This window comes from Salvelinus sp. IW2-2015, linkage group LG33 (genome assembly GCF_002910315.2).
Source record: "Salvelinus sp. IW2-2015 linkage group LG33, ASM291031v2, whole genome shotgun sequence".
NCBI classification, from domain to species: Eukaryota; Metazoa; Chordata; class Actinopteri; order Salmoniformes; family Salmonidae; genus Salvelinus; species Salvelinus sp. IW2-2015.
The window spans coordinates 8,809,696-8,816,094 of NC_036872.1; positions in this window are offsets into that span (position 1 = coordinate 8,809,696).

The following is a 6,399-nucleotide window of genomic DNA, read 5'->3' on the forward strand; positions in this document are numbered from 1 at the left end:
AATATCCGAAACATTAACTTGCTTGGGGTGGGTATAATTTGTGGAACGTTCTAACAAGAATCTGTTCCAAAAACTTCGTAAAGTACAAGGTTGCCAACAAATGCAATACAAAGTAACATGATCAATTCACCTAACGTTAGCTAAATAGCTGCCGAATAGGCAACAACTCACCACGAAGCTTATTCTTAATGTTTGTCAATAGGCTACCAGTGTGAGGACAGACATTTTTCGGAATAAACACGGTGAGTGAAAAACTTAATTAATTAGCCCACGCCCGTTCACCTACTCTGCCTATCACGAAGACACGGCAGTTGGAACCAAAAATCTCAAATTTGGACACATCAGATCAAAGGACAGATTTCCACCGGGTCTAATATCCATTGCTCATGGACCAAGCAAGTCCCTTCTTCTTATTTGTATCCTTGTGTACTGGTTTCTTTGCAGCAATTCGACCAGGCAGGCCTGATTCACACAGTCTCCTCTGAACAGTTGATGTTGAGATGTGTCTGTGAAGCATTTATTTGGTCTGCAATTTCTGAGGCTGGTAACTCTAATGAACTTATCCTCTGCAGTGGAGGTAACTCTGGGTCTTCCAAGAGTGTGCAAAGCTGTCATCAAAGCAAAGGGTGGCTACTTTGAAGAATCTCAAATGTAATATATATTTTGATTTGTTTAAAACTTTTTTGGTTACTACATGATTCCATATGTGTTATTTCATAGTTTTGATGTCTTCACTATTATTCTACAATGTAGAAAATAGTTAAAATAAAGAAAAACCCTTGAATGAGTAGGTGTGTCCAAACTTTTGACTGGTACTGTATGTCGATACATACTGTAAAGTGGATACATAGATGATTACAAAGGCTCAGATGGTTGGCGTGTGGTGCTTGCAAGGACATGGTGGTTGGTGGGTTTGAATCTCGCACAGGCCTTGTCTAGGCTATACTATGTGTAGACTGTTCGTCACTTTAATAGAATGTCTGCTAAATAACAATACTGTATTAATGCATAAATACCTTGATCTACAGAGCTTGTACACTCTTCTTATTCATAATACATATACTATCTGGTACTATAACAGGTCATATTCAATAAATAGTCTGAACTTCAGAAAATAAAGACTTATGTCCTAGCAAGGCATCTTTCCCCTGTTTTAGGAAAAGTGTATGAGTTATTTGAGAAGAAACATGAGAAAATGTTTGACTGTGCTAACAGAGGCCATTTGCAATGTTTTTCCCTTGATTTTACACCACCCCCTGCCCCACCCCCTCTTTCTGTTGCAGTCTGAAGGGGATAATCAAGGTAGGAGTTAAAAAGTGCCTTTTCGTGCTCCAGCGAGTTTGTATGTTCCCAAATTACAGGTGAGTGGTGGTGGGCGCATGGGGAGACATTGTGCTCATTTCTCTAATGCTCGTGCCACGTGTAGTATACCCTTTTGGTCCTTTCGTTTTAGAGGAAAAATGTCCATCAGCAAACCAAACTAATACCCGCAGCTGTAATTTTCCTTCCCCTATTAGACATGGGTAATGAAAAATCCACTTAGCTTTGTCTGAGTTTCATGAAGATCAGTAAATGTTTTTTTCTGCCGGAGCTGGCCCTGTTTGTGTTTTGTGTGTTCCCAAGTTAAAGGTGCGTGCCAGTAGGGAATAGAAATTACCTGAAAATTGGTCTCACGAAACATTTGGTACATTATTTTATCCCGAGGTTGGATGGGATTGGTATTATTATGATCTAGCAGAGAGGGGGTTCAGGCAGAGCCATATCTCTCTATATGACTGACTCTGGGTTCAAGAGGTCAAGTTCCGTGATGTTTATTCCTGGCCTCCGTTGGTCACATAATACAGTATTAGTCATGCTAATGATTAGACCATCATGGGATTAGTTTGTAGTCACACTAAAAATATGTATAATGTTTTATCTAATTGAAGACAGAGGGTTTTGAGTTTGTTTTTTGGCCCTCATTACTCATCATTTCATGTTATATGACAGTCTATGATTTATGCTTGTTTACTATCATTGGACCTGAATAGTTTTTTTTGTATTTACTATTTAAAGCTCAATGCAAACAGATGACGATTTACAAATGTAGGACGAAAGGACACTTCCCACTGGCACACATTGGTTGAATCAACGTTGTGTCCACATAATTTCAAAGAACATACGTTCAACATCGTAGAATAGGCGTTGTGTTGTTTCATGATCAAATTATTCTTGGCAAGGGCAGCACTTATTTGTTGCAGTAAAGCACAGTAGGATTAAGTATATTGTATGTGTAGTATTGCCATAGAAGATGATTGAAGTAGAACTGCCCAATGAATGGTGTATATGGAAAACTTCTGACGTTTTGTAGTAGCCCTCTACACTGTAGAATTTTATTCAACATGGCTATGTTATTCGGCCAAGCTAGATTGCGGGTATTGTGAGCCTTGCTGGCTGTTCGGAGATCGGAGTGCCCCTTTCTTCTCTGATGCGTGGGTGAATGGGGTGAGAGATTGGCGCCATCTAACATCTAAAATAGTGTGTCATGAGACATCCCAGATTCACATGGGTGCCTGTTTGGTATATGAGCAATGGAAGCTCAATGGCACTATTGACGCAGAAATGGAGAGAGGCGTGCGTAACGCAGAACATTTATGGAAACAGGTGTTGGAGCGCATAGTTAATGTAACTCTCACACTTGCACCATGTAATGTGGCATTGAGAGGGCACCGTGAAAAGCTGGGGCAGGCCAACAGTAGGACTTTTCTCATTATAATTGAACTTCTGGCATTTTACGACCCAGTTCTGAAATAACTTTTAGAACGCCCCACATAATCTGTTAACTATCTCAGTCCTCAAATCCAAAATGAGCGGATTTATATTTTAGCGAAGCGAGTGAAGTGTGACATCCAGGGAGAGATGCAGGAAGCCCCATTTTTTTCTATTATTACGGACACCACACCGTATGTATCCAAAGTAGACTAGTTCAGCCAAGTTTATCGCTATGTGAGAGTGATAAGGGATGCAAATAATGTCACCACAGATCTGATCATCACAGAGTCGTTTTGGGGATTTCTAGAGACTGCTGACACATCAACAGCTGAGCTTCAACATAAAATCCTGGGCAGCATAGAGGATAATGGGCTGAATATTTCAAAATGTCGTGGGCAGGGGATGATGGAGCTGCTAACATGAGCGAGGTCTATTCAGGTGTGCTGGCCAGAATATCCGAAAAAGAGCAGCTTGCTGTTTATGTGCATTGCGCAGAGTACAATCTTAGCCTAGATTTAAACAAATCTGAACCTGGCTTCAACAGTTTTATGATACTGTTGAACTGTTATACACCTTCTTCAGGCATAGCATAAAGAGATGGTCAATGTTGAGTGTTCTATTTGATTTTGCATCAAAAAAAGAAAATGTAACTCTAAAACGACTGTGTCCCACCCGCTGGTCATCTAGATATGAGTCTATATAAGGTCCCACTGTTGACAGTGCATGTCAGAGCAAAAACCAAGCCATGAGGTCTGAGGAATTGTCTGTAGAGCTCCGAGACAGAATTATGTCCAGGCACAGATCTGGGGAAGGGTACCAAAACATTTCTACATCATTGAAGGTCCCCAAGAACACAGTGGCCTCAATCATTCTTAAATGGATGAAGTTTGGAACCACCAGGACTCTTCCTAGAGCTGGCCACCCAGCCAAACTGAGCAATCGGGGGAGAAGGACCTTGGTCAGGGAGGTGACCAAGAACTCAATGGTCACTCTGACAGACCTCCAGAGTTCCTCTGTGGAGATGGGTGAACCAAGTCACACATACAGGTGTGCCAAGCTTGTAGCGTCATACCAAAGAAGACTTGAGGCTGTAACCTCTGCCAAAGGTGCTTCAACAAAGTACTGAATAAAGTGTCTGAATTCTTATGTAAATGTGATATCAGTTTTTTATATTTAATACATTTGCTAAAATGTCTAAAAACGTGTTTTTTCATTATGGTGTATTTTATGTAGATCAATGAGGAAAAAAACGAAATTAATCCATTTCAGAAAAAGGCTGTAACGTGAAAAAAGTAACGGGTTCTGAATACTTTCCGAATGCACTGTATATCGATCGGTGTGCCCTATGCCGCCTTCCTCTCTGGACACACAAGTGCGCTAATAGACTATTTAGTGTGGTCTCAATCAAATTAATCCTAGCGGATAGTCTACGAAGTGCATGCTCGGAGAAACACAGAGCAAAGTTATATTTCTAAGATCAGTAGCTGCTGGGATGGTGTAAATAGTAGGCACAAGTAAGCATAATTCAGTTAAACCATCTTCATTTTAATTAGACTTTAATAACAGAAAGAGGGCTTTGTGTTGGTGCCTATTTCTTCCTATTTAAGAAAGAAGAGGTAGGCCTTCCTGTTTAACAGACAAAATTAGGCTATAGGCTGCTATGTCCATGGATTTGTCGGTCAATTCCTTCACCCACCATACACTCTTTAAATAGCCTATACCTCCATGCCAGTGAAGGGCAGTTAAGTTAAAACCAAGACTCGCATTGAGGGTTATGAGAGGCTATGCCATAGCCTACCTTTTATTAAAGAAAATGGTAAAAAGCACAGGCCTACCCATTGCTAGCTTAAGATTTTAAAGAAAAGAAAACTGATCCGATTAAATAAAGTGATCTATAACAGCGATTTGTTCCGCGATACTTTTTTGATAGAAACCAGCTGTAAAATACCCGGAAACAACGTGACTCTGATGCATATGGGAATATCATTGTTTAGTTTCTTTGAATATTCAGAGGCTGATTTACAACCTCTTATAGCCGAGGAGTCAACAAATAGACTTTGCTTGGGAAGTAATCTAATTCTGTCACTATCAATTGATTAAGCTATTCACTTTCTGTACAATAGAAGATGTTTAAACACAGACAGCTTTTAGGGAAACACGTGTGACCTTCTCTCATTGGGTTCAGCCACGGAAGAAGAGTAGCCATCTGTTAAAGCTTACATGTTTCTGCGTCGGTAGGCCTAACTTTTGAAAGTACCACGCTCAGATTCTTAATGATGTCTTAGATTTAATTATCTGCAAACAGGGACAGTTTCGTTGCAAACAAGACACACTGATTTGGCATCGGTGTCATGCCCTGATCTGTTGCACCTGCCCTTTTGCTTGTCTCCACCCCCTCCAGGTGTCGCCCATCTTCCCCACTTATCCTCTGGGTATTTATACCTGTGTTTTCTGTCTGTGTCACTTCGTCTTGTTTGTCAAGCTCACCAGTGGTCGCCCTGTCAGCGCCTGTCTTTTCTCAGCATCGCTTTTTCTCGGCCTCCTGGTTTTTGACCCTGTCCTGACCCTGTACCCGCCTGCCTGACCACTCTGCCTGAACCTGCCTGCCATCCTGTACCTTTGCTCCACCTCTGGATTACTGAACTCTGCCTCTCCCTGAGCCTACCTGCCATCCTGTACCTTTGCTCCACCTCTGGATTACTGAACTCTGCCTCTCCCTGAGCCTACCTGCCGTCCTGTACCTTTGCTCCTGCTCTGTATTATCGACCCCTGTCTGCCTTGACCTGTTTGCCTGCCCCTGTGGTTACAATAAACATTGTTACTTCACACAGTCTGCACTTGGGTCTTACCTTAATTCCTGATAATTGGAGAATTATGATAAGATGAACACATAAGCCAATCTCTCTGTCCATTCTCAGCCTGTAATTTTGGTAATTAGTGTCGTATTAAAAGAGATTATGCTAATGCTGTATGTAGAATTGCATGAAATGTTTATAAAATACCATGTTTTTCTCGGACATGCAAATACAATGATAGATGCAATGCTTTTACTATAAAGGAGATCTTTCCACCCCTGCTCTTGTCCACGGTGGTCTGTGAACCCATAAACCTTCTGACCTGCAGCCCTGTGTGCTATCAAAATTCCTGCATTGCCATGTAATGCTTACAGGACAAAGGACAGTTTCTAAAACTGCATATCTGACTCTGGTCTGTCCAATAAGTGAGGTTAAATGCTAGACATGTTCTCTGCTATCCACTTTGTTTTAATTATTATTTTGGGAATAAGATAGGGTTTAGGTTAAATATATTTTCATTTCAGAGCGGTCCAATTTTCTCCATGTAACCCTTATAATAAATAACGTTCACTCCCTAATAGGATTGTGAGTTTGCTCAACATGTGGCATATAGCTATGCCAACATTCATTCTCAAGTTGAATTGTATGTTCACTAAACTTTGAATTTTATGTTGAGTCAACATAGCATTCAACTTGAGAATTTATTGTGTTTCTATCTTATTCGCATATCTTCCAGAGTGCCTTTCGAGTGAATTGTAGTTACCGCCTATGACTGCATTTGTTGGCGACAGAGACATGATTGTTGTATTCAATGCCTTTTCAGTCCTGTAGCCTTCATCAAGGGAGTGTCTAA